The following is a 13,832-nucleotide window of genomic DNA, read 5'->3' on the forward strand; positions in this document are numbered from 1 at the left end:
GGGAAGGTACAGAGTTTTAGACATAAACAAATTTCTTGTGAGCAACAACTTATACTTTGTTGTAAATATTATAATAAAGGGGAAAAAAAGCAACACTCTGTTTCCTAACTTGGCCCTAAATTGAGGATTGTCAATTGAGTAGACTGACAATCTAGTTTTTAGTAGATTGTTAAATAGAAAAAATATTAAAACATATCTATATATTACCTCTACATAGTTTAGAATTGAAAGTTTAATAAATACCAATTTGTATAAGCTAAAAATGTTTTTATAATCAAAATATATTTATTGCAGAATACTCTCTGATTACTAGCTTTGGAAAAACTTTTAAAAAAGACCTACTAGTTAAAAAAAAAAAAAGACTTTTAAAAACCTTACATGCTCTTGCTTCACACAATCCATTATCCAAATGAATATAAGATAGTCAGACCTTAAGACCCATAATGCAAACAAAGTAAAGTCTGGGGTCTCATTTGGTATCTGTAAGTAGTAGCTGCTCGCCATGCCTTAGGGGTGGTTCTGGTGCATTTATGGCTTACTGTCTGGGGGCATGTGGTTTGTGTAACAAGACAGACCGGCAATGCCATGCACATGATGGCAGTGAGATCCAGGTACTAAATGTGTGTGGGGTTTTCACAGGGTTCAGGCATCTGACAAATAAGTAGTTCTTTCTTCTAAATTCCTTAAAGGAATTCATTCCTCTAGACACAAATGTATGTTGGCTGGAATCAAATCCAGCATTGGCCTGGTAGCCCGTACTTGGTGAAAATAGCTTACAGTAGAAATGCCTCTTAGACAGATATGTGGCCGCTGGAAGGCTGGAATGGGCACTCTCAGGATGGTTCCATATGATCCTAGACCATCTAATTGGAATCATACACTGAGTTCTGCCATCAACTGAACTGCAATGGCATGATTTTCTTGGAAATTGGATGGCTCTCAGACTATTTGTGTGGCCTGTTTTGTTTCAACCACATTGCCTACTAAGCGAGATTCATGGTATTAAACTAATTAGATTCATGTTTGGCTCATCATAAACCCACTCTGGTCATCTCTTCTTGTATAACAAATCACATAAAAACTCATGGGCATAAAAGAGCCACCATTTAATTTTGGTCCATATTCTATAGGTCAAGAACTCAGACGAGGCACAGAGCAGGTGGTTTGTTTCTGTTCTCTGTCATCTTGGGCTCCAGCTGGGAAGCCAATGCCTGGGGTGATGCAAACACCTTGGTTGTGGGAATCATCTGGAAGCTTCTCCACAAGCATGTCTGGCACCTGGGCTAGAGACACAATAGCTGGGCTCAGTTAGGACTGCTGACCTAATCGCCTGTAAGGCCTCCCTGTGTGGCTTGGACTTCCTCAGGTTAGGTGGGCATCTTACATGGCAGCTTATAGCTGCCAAAGCAAGTGTCCCAAAGAACACGGAGGAAACTTAATTGTCTTTGTGCCCTTAGCCTCTGAAGTTCCATACTGTCACTGCTTTATTTGTCAAAAAAGTCACAACACTACCCAGTTTCAAGGTAGGGGACGTAGACCACAGCCCTCAATGGGAGGAATGTTAGAATATTTTTAGTCTTCTTTTAAAATTACTACAGGTTTCACAGCTTCAAGAAGAGTCTCCACTTAGCACACTTTCTTGGATTCAGTTTCCTAGGCTTATTACAAAAGTTTTGCAGCTCCCACTCAAATTGTTAACACTTTGTAAAGGATTTTTTTTCCCTCTCAGAGATCCTTAATCTTATTTGGTGTCATTGATGTATATGGCACTCTGGTGAAGACTATGAACCCTTCTAAGGATGTTAAATGCATAAAATAATGTACGTAAAATTAAAGAGGAAATAAATTCCATTGAAATATTTTTATCAAATATTAAAAAACAAATTTGTGATACAGTTGTGTACATTTTATTAACACAATTTAAATCTCATGTATTTTATGACACAATTTTTAAGAATCATAAATAATGCATGTGATATTTGTAACTGTTGAAATATGATATGAAAATGTCTGTGATTTCTAGTAGTTACAAAGTCACAGTACCACTAATACTACAGTGATTTGTGACCTACATTCATAACTGAAGAGAATGTTAAACTATGCATGGTGGTTTGCACTGAAGATATAATCATTTTTCTCATCTAAGTTTGAAGAGATCTATAGAAGCTCAAGAGTCGGCCTGCAATGCAGGAGACCCCGGTTTAATTCCTGGGCTGGGAAGATCCACTGAAGAAGGCGTAGGCTACCCACTTCAGTATTCTTGGGCTTCCCTGGTAGCTCAGATGGTAAAGAATCTGCCTGCAATGTGGGAGACCTGGGTTCAATCCCTGGGTTGGGAAGATTCCCCTGGAGAAGGGAAAGGATCTACCCACTCCAGTATTCTGGCCTAGAGAATTCCATGGACTCTATAGTCCATGGGGTCACAAAGAACTGGACAGGACTGACCGACTTTCACTTTCACTTTCATGGAAGCTCAAGTTAAGAGTCTAGATCTTTTACTTAATAGGATACTAAGAAATGTAACTGTGAAGACTTTGACATGATTGAATCTTGCATTCATCATGTACTTAGGACCACAAAACTCATAAAAATGTATGTTCAGGTGAATTCTAGATGTTGTTTCATCTAGAAGTCACAATATGCAGTAATTTTACAAATAGCCCATTTTAAGTCCAAAATTGAATATATTTATGTCTATTAGTATCTATATTATTTGCCATATAATAAGAGAGGCAATGGTACCAAAACAATTTGAGTTGCAGTATTGACTGGTGGCGTGTGTGTGTGTGTGTGTGTGTGTGTGTGTGTGTGTATATCATTATGGACTTAAAGTTTTCAGAGTTTATGTAGATTCACCAACCATAGCCTCTATTCTCCTTTTGATGTCAGATTGTCTCAGCTGTGGTCAGTGGGAACATTTTTTAGGTTGGCTGCTCTCTCTTCTTAACATGACCCATTGATCTTTGAAGATGTCCTTGTTTCCTGGCACATAGAGGTCTTACAGACTCACCTTGTTCCTTCCTGCACCATGCATGGAATCAGACTTTTCCCTCAATAAGCCCTTGTTGCTTTTAGTGTGAAAAATATGTGTATGGGTAATGGCTCCCCACTCCAATACTCTTGCCTGGAAAATCCCATGGATGGAGGAGCCTGGTGGGCTACAGTCCATGAGGTCGCTAAGAGTCAGATACTCCTGAGTGACTTCACTTTCACTTTTCACTTTCACACATTGGAGAAGGAAATGGCAACCCACTCCAGTGTTCTTGCCTGGAGAATCCCAGGGACAGGGGAGCCTGGTAGGCTGCCGTCTATGGGGTCGCATAGACTCGGACACGACTGAAGCAACTTAGCAGCAGCAGCAGGGGCAACAGCAATTTGAACCCTGTGCTATGGAATGTTGTTTCTGGACCATTTCAGTGAACAAAGCAAGAATAGATACTTTTTGTTTTCTTGTGAAGGCACAAGAGTTCACTTAACCATTTCTATTCCTTCCAATTTAAATTTTTGATTCTGTAGCTGTGCTTCCTTTATCAGTCTTGATTCCTTGCAAATTACGCATAATCACTCATTTGCTTTACTGGTAACACAATAATAACTGTAAGAAAATTGTTCAATATCAATGCAAACAATAAAACTACAAAATACGGTTAACTTTTTCTCAGCACAGCTCTGTTTTTTTTTTAACTGCTTTTTACTAAGTATTTTTTTTAATTTTTATTTTTACTTTATTTTACTTTACAATACTGTATTGGTTTTGCCATACATTGACATGAATCCACCACGGGTGTACATGCGATCCCAAACATGAAACCCCTCCCACCTCCCTTCGCACAACATCCCTCTGGGTCATCCCCGTGGACCAGCACCAAGCATGCTGTATCCTGCATTGGACATAGACTGGTGATTCATTTCTTACATGATAGTATACATGTTTCAATGCCATTCTCCCAAATCATCCCACCCTCTCCCTCTCCCACAGAGTCCAAAAGTCCGCTATACACATCTGTGTCTTTTTTGCTGTCTTGCATACAGGGTCATCATTGCCATCTTTCTAAATTCCATATATATGTGTTAGTATACTGTATTGGTGTTTTTCTTTCTGGCTTACTTCACTCTGTATAATCGGCTCCAGTTTCATCCATCTCAACAGAACTGATTCAAATGTATTCTTTTTAATGGCTGAGTAATACTCCATTGTGTATTATGTACCACAGCATTTTTAATCCAATTAATTTCTTCATTTGCCCTCCCTCTGATTAACTTGTTCAAGCACATATAAGGTAAAGAACTTGGCTTCTTTGTTTCAGTTGGGTTTGGGATGTTAGCATATTAATGGCCAATAGTTTTCAGAAAGTGGGTCTTTCAGCTACTAAAAAAGTGGAGGGTCCACTCTATTTTTCATTGAAGAAAGAACTCCAATAGCTATCTCCAAACTTCTGAACAATGATTTCATATCACCACCATCTGATATACATGATTTCTGACCAAGTGTACCAACTCTCCCCAATTTTTAAATTTCTAGTAGTATTAGAATTCACATATTTTTAAATATTCAATTTTTAAAACTGTTACCTATGTTAGATCGTGTTTTGATCTTTAAGGTTGTTTTTAAACTTCTTCACTTTTCAGAGCCATATATTGTCAAACTAAAGTTTACATTATGTAAATTTCCATGCTTAAAACATTTTGTCCCACTACCAGTCAAAATTTCTTATTTTCCTTCTGCAGAATTAAGGAGAATTCCATATTATTAATTTTTAAAACAGCATATAAATTCTAATATAGGATCTTGAGATTTTGACTGAAATCCTCTTTTGAGATAAAATTTGGTTTTACTTTGTATGATATTCATATGATATTATTAGTGTCCTTGTTCTAAATATAGATAAACCTCATGTAGAACTCATCTTTCAGAGATCTTTGGGTAAATATGAACATCTATAATATAGATATTCAAACTTCCAAAAGCCAATCATGAATATTATAAAATTTTAATAACATCATAGAATCCAGCTAAATGTTAAAATCAGTATCTAGAAAATGAGTTAGATTTTATACTTTACAAGCAGTTCCAGAACAAGTAGAAATATTTTCTATAGAAACATTATTTCATACAAGGTGTATTTGGTGGAAAAAGAAAAGTTTTTCTATTCACATGAGCCTTTAAAATGCTAGGCACAAAGAAAGTTTGGCACCTACTGCAGTGTTTCAAATATAGGAAAAAAGACGTACAGAGACACTCTCACTAGGGTTAAGATCAATCCTCCCCCCGCCCCCCCCCCCCACCGTCCCAGTCATGACCACACTACTTATTTCCTTGGAACATTTTAAGAACTTATCTCCTCGGAGTATTTCCTGAGAAATGCCAGTCTAAATTCAAAGGAGAATTTCAATATTTCAAATGTTTTCTTTTGAGCATTCAAAGGAAGTGTAAAAATTAAATATACAGTATAAAAACCAATCTATTTAGCAGTACATTATTAATTATTATGTCTATTTCCCTGTTCATTATTGCCCCTTTGTTGACTATCAAGACATCCAGAAGGAAAAATAAAATTGGATCACTGAGAGAAATGCACACATAAAATAAGTAGATTTTTAATTACAATGGTCATTTTCTAGGGTTTTGGATAGACTTGGCAGTACATTAAGTAGTGACTATGGTTTAAATTATTATTTTTCCTTGAGGAATCTACCCTTATGACTCAAAACAAGATTGTTTCAGGACTGAACTGGAGAAGGCAATGGCAACCCACTCTAGTACTCTAGCCTGGAAAATCCCATGGACTGAAGAGCCTGGTAGGCTGCAGTCCATGGGGTCACTAAGAGACGGACATGGAGTGACTTCACTTTCACTTTTAACTTTCATGCACTGGAGAAGGAAATGGCAACCCACTTCACTGTTCTTGCCTGGAGAATCCCGGGGACGGGGGAGCCTGGTGGGCTGCCATCTATTGGGTTGTGTAGAGTCGGACACGACTGAATCGACTTAGCAGCAGCAGCAGCAGGACTGAATAGTGTCCATTCATTTCAACCTAAAATTTTTCAGCTTTAAGTAAATCTTTCCATACTCCAAACAGTTTGGGAGATGTTGTTGTTCAGTTGCTAAGTAATATCTGACTTTTTGAGATCCCATGGGCTGCAGCACCCGAGACTTCCTTGTCCTTCACTATCACCCTGAGTTTGCTCAAACTCATCTCCATTGAATCGGTGATGCCATCCAACCTGTCGCCCCCCTTCTCCTCCTGCTCTCAATCTTTCCCAGCATCAGAGTCCTTTTCAATGAGTCAGCTCTTTGCTCAGTTGTCCAAAGTACTGGAGCTTCAGCTTCAGCGTCAGTACTTTCAATTAATATTCAGGGTTGATTTCCTTTAGGATTGGCTGGCTGGATCTCCTTGCTGTCCAAGGGACCCTTGAGTCTTCACCAGCGCCGCAATTCAATAGCATCAATTTTTTGGTGCTCAACTTTCTTTATGGTCCAGCTCTCACATCCATACAGGACTACTGGAAGAACCATAGCTTTGACTATATGGACCTTTGTCGGCAACATGATGTCTTTTTAATACACTGTCTATATGTATCATAACTTTACTTCCAAGAAGCAAACATCTTTTCATTTCATGGCTGCAGTCACTGTCCACAGTGATTTTGAAGCAAATAAAATCTGTCACTGTTTCCACTTTACCCCCATCTCTTTGCCATAAAGTGATGGGGCCAGATGCCATGATCTTAATTTTTGGAATGTTGAATTTCAAGCCAGCTTTTTCACTGTCCTCTTTTACCCTCATCAAGAGGCTCTTTAGTTCCTCTTCACTTTCTACCATTAGAGTGGTATCCTCTGCATATCTGAGGTTATTAATATTTCTCCCAGTAATCTTGATTCCAGCTTGTGGGAGAAAATGGCTCCATATACTCAGGAAAAGCAAAGTGATATTATCTCTGAATAATTAACATTTTTTATTCCACTTAGGAAATAAAGCATTACATTGGAGGTTTTAGCTATCAGTCTAATGAATTAAACTATCTGATTATTCAACTCCTGAGATGTATGTTCTTGACTGCAGAAAAGCTCTAAAAATATACCTATACCCTTTAAAGTAGTTTCACTCTTGTCAGAATCAGTCATTCCAACCTCAGTTGGTTGTCAGTCACTACCAGCCCTGGCTTACTGTCACTCCCTCTCTTCATCTCTTCTACTCATTTAGTCCTTGGCATATGCAACCTTTAATAATTTATTTTTTCTTTAAAGAGCACATATGTCAATTGAAAAAATGTGCAAGATGGAAGTTGTCAATTAAGTTTTATTGGGGGCAAAATCAGGACGATAGCCTGGAAAACAACATTTCAGATAGCTCTGAGAAATTGCTCCAAAGAGAGAGGGAAGATAGTATTATTTATGACTTTATTGAAGGTGTATGTGTGGTCAGAGGCTTATATGGAGGCTTTAACAGAGGCTTGCTGCTAGTCACAAGGAGCTCATGTCACTGTTAGACATTTTAATGGTTTTCTAGGGATGAGAAGATGCAGCAGTTGGGCTCATAAGATCTTCTCCTGAAGATATCTAACTACCTGAAGGCCGGTTCTGCCAGTTTTTTCCCAGAGCATAGAGTCGTCTCCACCCTGAACTCCTTTCAGTCTGTATTGAAGGTGTACAGTGACTAGTGACCTAATTCTTATAGAGGCAGATGGCAAGTGCCAATTTTTGGTTAGCACACAGACCAATGAAAGTTGGATGATAGAATATAAAGAGCTGAGCTTAGCAAATAAACAGACCAAGTTTAATTTTGTGTTCAAGTTCTAAACTTTAACTTCTTCATTTAGAAAACGAAAGGAAGTTTAAACAGCCATTATGTTTTGGGCGATAAGTGTGTACATGTGTGCCAAGTCGCTTCAGTCACATCTGACTCTTCATGACCTGATGGACCAAGGCTCACCTGTCCATCCCATGGGATTCTCCAACCAACATTACTGGAGTGGGTTGCCATGCCCTCCTCCAGGGGATCTTCCTAATCCAGGGATGGAACCCATGCTTCTTATGTCTCCTACACTGGTGGGTGGGTTCTTTACCACTGGTGCCACCTGATTACATAAAAGGAAACTATTACTCAGTGGTTTAAACATTTAGGAATTTATTACCTCATACAACAAGAAATCCAGAAGCAGAGTGATTGAGGGTTGATGAAATCAGGAATTGTTGGTGTTGTAAGAGACCCAAATGCTTTCCATCTTTTCATTCCTCTTACAGTTTCAAGACGGCTGTGCACCCAGGGCATCACCTCCTAAGAAATAAGCTCCATGTGTGGCCCAGGGACATCTCTGTCTTGTGGCCTTTTGTGTGAGTGAGGTTCCCCACACCCCACCCAGTAGACTTTACTTTATTTCCTACTGGATGTAGAGCAGAGTTACACCATATAGCAATGACATACAAATAGCATTAGCAGGGGCTGCAGAAAGGCTATGATTGGCTGAGAAGAGTTAAGATTTACCCCAGACCTGGGAAGGAGACCCTAAGTCTTATCAGAACCTAAACAGATTATTCTGATGCCAAGGAAAGAGAGAAAGAAATGGCAACCAGAAGTGTGATAGTGGGGTGAGAGTTTAAATTCTCTTACACATAAGAATGTTCTCCTTTCTTTATACAATATTTACCTCCCTTACTTACCTACCCTTACCTAAATGGTAAGGGTAAGGAATATGTCCTGTGTCATTTTTGTATCCTAAGCCGCCAGTATTTGCCTCCCATGGAGAATGTTTGAGAATATGCATAGACCCTAGTGGTGAGGCTCCTATAATCAATAAGGAATATGCTTAAAGTTGTTTTCCCACTTGCCTAAGCCATCCCATGGCAATTAGATCTATTTCAAAAGAGCTTCATGGTGATAAACCATAATGGAAAAGAATGTAATGAAGTATATACATACACATTGTGTGTGTGTGTGCATAACTGACTCACTTTGCTGTACCATTAACATGGCACGATAAATCAACTATACTTCAATTTAAGTATAAGTTGGCAGATAGATAATATGGAAGAGAGAGATCACATCAAACCAATAGTCCTAGAGATGGTCAGGATGAACGACACTTCCTCTGTATTTTGAATATTTTCCTCAAGTATAGCTGTTGGTTTCACAGAATTTAAAGCAAGGAGAAATGGTCCCATCTCCATTTTTTGAAGGAGACAGTGTTTACTGAAGAAAGCCACTGAATTAACAAATGCATCACATTCTATAACCTTCTTCCCCTGAGGCTGAAGAGAAGACAATAAATAATAGTAAATGTAAATATAGGCAATCAATCATCAAAGTCCACAAGATGAGAAATTTCTCAGAAGACTGTCAATGGAGGAATTGTTATTTTCAATTTTTGGTCTCTTCCACCTATGGATGCCTTGGATAATCTGAGAGAAAGCTCAAGTGAATGGAACCAGCTGCCCAAAATTAATGCAGTCAAGTGAGAAGTTGCAGAGCTATGTCTCCGGGTGGTATTATGAATTAATCTAAGATAGAGTTTCAGCTCCAAAGTTCAATCATGGGCTTGGAATGTACTCCAAAATATGTTCACAGCCAGGCAGAGATGATGTCAGATACTAGTTTCAGAAACAACAAAGGTTGAGTGACTCATGACATATCATTAATCCTAACCCACAGCAATCCCCTGGCCCCAGAAGGTCAATTTATTGATCTAATCAAATGAAAATATAATAAGTGGATGGAATATAATAATGAGGGGTTACAAATTTTAGAGAAGAACAATAAACCAGCTTTGAGGCTTTAAGTAGAAATGGAGTAGGGGAGAATATCAGTAATGATTCATATATTTGGAAAAAAGCTCCATAAATGAAGGAAAACATGGAGAACCAAATATGCATTCCAAGCAATAAGACAACTATGGATAAATGTATGGTTCTTAATGCTTCCTTTGAGAGGTTTCCATTACAAATACAAATTGTTCATTTTGAGAATGAACCAAATTACCTTAGAGAAATTTTGGGAGTCTTAGATATTGAACAGTAAACACCACACAGACACACACACTCACACACAAACAAACACATATACACTCTCCCCCTTCCCTTTCTTTGTTTTGATTTGTTTTACTTTTCAGAATCTTTTTCTCTCACAAACTCAACTCGATGCCTTACCATGTCTTTCAAAATATTAGCTGATCAACATTCAAAAAGTATATCAAATCCCTTCTATTTGAATGATAAAAATATATAGGACATTTCACCCCAAAACAATGAATTTCACCTTTTTCTCAAGTGCGCATGGAACCTTCTCCAGGATAGATCACATCCTGGGCCATAAATCTAGCCTTGGTAAATTCAAAAATTGAAATCATTCCAAGCATCTTTTCTGACCATAATGCAGTAAGATTAGATCTCAATTACAGGAGAAAAACTATTAAAAATTCCAACATATGGAGGCTGAACAACACGCTTCTGAATAACCAACAAATCACAGAAGAAATCAAAAAAGAAATCAAAATGTGCATAGAAATGAGTGAAAATGAAAACACAACAACCTAAAACCTGTGGAACACTGTAAAAGTAGTGCTAAGGGGAAAGTTCATAGCAATACAGGCATACCTCAAGAAACAAGAAAAAAGTCAAATAAATAACCTAACTCTACACCTAAAGCAATAGAAAAGGAAGAAATGAAGAACCCCAGGGTTAGCAGAAGGAAAGAAATCTTTAAAAAAAAAAATAGGACAGAAATAAATGCAAAAGAGACAAAAGAGACCATAGCAAAAATCAACAAAGCCAAAAGCTGGTTCTTTGAAAGGATAAATCAAATTGACAAACCATTAGCTAGACTCATCAAGAAACAAAAGGAGAAAAATCAAATCAATAAAATTAGAAATGAAAATGGAGAGATCACAACAGACAACACAGAAATACAAAGCATCATAAGAGACTGCTATCAGCAATTATATGCCAATAAAATAGACAACGTGGAAAAAATGGACAAATTCTTAGAAAAGTACAGTTTTCCAAAACTGAACCAGGGAGAAATAGAAAATCTTAACAGACCCATCACAAACACAGAAATTGAAACTGTAATCAGAAATCTTCCAGCAAACAAAAGCCCAGGTCCAGACGGCTTCACAGCTGAATTCTACCAAAAATTTAGAGAAGAGCTAACATCTATCCTACTAAAACTCTTCCAGAAAATCGCAGAGGAAGGTAAACTTCCAAACTCATTCTATGAGGCCACCATCACCCTAATACCAAAACCTGACAAAAATGCCACCAAAAAAAAAAAAAAAAAGAAGAAGAAGAAGAAAGAAAGAAAGAAATCTACAGGCCAATATTACTGATGAACATAGATGCAAAAATCCTTAACAAAATTCTAACAATCAGTGAAGTCGCTTAGTCGTGTCTGACTCTTTGCGACCCGTGGACGGTAGCCCACCAAGCTCCTCCATCCATAGGATTCTCCAGGCAAGAATACTGGAGTGGGTTGCCATTTCCTTCTCCAATCAGAATCCAACAACACATTAAAAAGATCATACACCATGACCAAGTGGGCTTTATCCCAGGGATGCAAGGATTCTTCAATATCTGCAAATCAATCAATGTAATACACCACACTGACAATAAAAGACATATGATTATCTCAATAGATGCAGAGAAAGCCTTTGACAAAATTCAAAATCCACTTATGATAAAAACTCTCCAGAAAGTAGGAATAGAAGGAACATGCCTCAACATATTAAAAGCTATATATGACAAACCCACAGCAAACATTATCCTCAATGGTAAAAAATTGAAAGCATTTCCCCTAAAGTCAGGAACAAGACAAGGGTGCCCACTTTCACCACTACTATTAAACATAGTTATGGAAGTTTTGGCCACAGCAATCAGAGCAGAAAAAGAAATAAAAGGAATCCAATTTGGAAAAGAAGAAGTAAAACTCACACTGTTTGCAGATGACATGATCCTCTACATAGAAAACCCTAAAGACTCCACCGGAAAATTACTAGAGCTAATCAATGAATATAGTAAAGTTGCAGGATATAAAATCAACACACAGAAATCCCCTGCATTCCTATACACTAATAATGAGAAAATAGAAAGAGAAATTAAGGAAACAATCCCATTCACCATTTGAATGAAAAGAATAAAATACTTAGGAATATATCTACCTAAAGAAACTAAAGAGCTGTATATAGAAAACTATAAAACATTGGTGAAAGAAATCAGAGGACACTAATAGATGGAGAAATATACCATGTTCATGGATCAGAAGAATCAATATAGTGAAAATGAGTATACTACCCAAAGCAATCTATAGATTCAATCCAATCCCTATGAAGCTACCAACGGTATTTTTCAGAGAACTAGAAGATATTCACAATTTGTATGGAAATACAAAAAACCTCGAATAGCCAAAGCAATCTTGAGAAAGAAGAATGGAACTGGAGGAATCAACCTGCCTGACTTCAGGCTCTACTACAAAGCCACAGTCATCAAGACAGTATGGTACTGGCACAAAGACAGCAATATAAATCAATGGAACAAAATAGAAAGCCCAGAGATAAACCCATGCACCTATGGACACCTTATCTTTGACAAAGGAGGCAAGAATATACAATGGATAAAAGACAATCTCTTTAACAAGTGGTGCTGGGAAAACTGGTCAACCGCTTGTAAAAGAATGAAACTAGATCACTTTCTAACACCATACACAAAAAATAAACTCAAAATGGATTAAAGATCTAAATGTAAGACCAGAAACTATAAAACTCCTAGAGGAGAACATAGGCAAAACACTCTCCAACATAAATCACAGCAGGATCCTCTATGACCCACCTCCCAAAATATTGGAAATAAAAGAAAAATAAACAAATGAGACCTAATTAAAATTAAAAGCTTCTGCGCAATAAAGGAAACTATAAGCAAGGTGAAAAGACAGCCTTCAGAATGGGAGAAAATAATAGCAAATGAAGCAACTGACAAACAACTAATCTCAAAAATATACAAGCAACTCCTGCAGCTCAATTCCAGGAAAATAAACGACCCAATCAAAAAATGGGCCAAAGAACTAAACAGACATTTCTCCAAAGAAGACATGCAGATGGCTAACAAACACATGAAAAGATGCTCAACATCACTCATTATCAGAGAAGTGCAAATCAAAACCACAATGAGGTACCATCTCACTCCAGTCAGAATGGCTGCTATCAAAAAGTCTACAAGCAATAAATGCTGGAGAGGGTATGGAGAAAAGGGAACCTTCTTACACTGTTGGTGGGAATGCAAACTAGTACAGCCACTGTGGAGAACAGTGTGGAGATTCCTTTAAAAACTGGAAATAGAACTGCCTTATGACCCAGCAATCCCACTGCTGGGCATCCACACTGAGGAAACCAGAATTGAAAGAGACACGTGTACCCCAATGTTCATCACAGCACTATTTATAATAGCCAGGACATGGAAGCAACCTAGATGTCCCTCAGCAGATGAATGGATAAGAAAGCTGTGGTACATATACACAATGGAGTATTACTCAGCCATTAAAAAGAATACATTTGAATCCGTTCTAATGAGGTGGATGAAACTGGAGCCGATTATACAGAGTGAAGCAAGCCAGAAAAAAAAAAAAAAACCACCAATACAGTATACTAATGCATATATATGGAATTTTAAAGATGGTAATGATAACCCTGTATGCGAGATAGCAAAAGAGACACAGATGTATAGAACAGTCTTTTGGACTCTGTGGGAGCGGGAGAAGGTGGGATGATTTGGGAGAATGGCATTGAAACATGCATAATATCATATAAGAAACGAATCACTAGTCTAGGTTTGATGCAGGATACAGGAT

At 37.8% G+C, this 13,832-nt stretch overlaps 1 protein-coding gene across 2 annotated transcripts in view; it reads left to right on the forward strand.

The window, feature by feature from the left end:
- Window positions 1-13,832, forward strand: part of PLCB1 (phospholipase C beta 1) — an 857,274-nt gene that overhangs the window by 637,449 nt on the left and 205,993 nt on the right. The gene's annotated exons all lie outside the window — the stretch shown is intronic.

The sequence above is a fragment of the Ovis aries genome, chromosome 13 (assembly GCF_016772045.2).
Source record: "Ovis aries strain OAR_USU_Benz2616 breed Rambouillet chromosome 13, ARS-UI_Ramb_v3.0, whole genome shotgun sequence".
Lineage (NCBI taxonomy): Eukaryota > Metazoa > Chordata > Mammalia > Artiodactyla > Bovidae > Ovis > Ovis aries.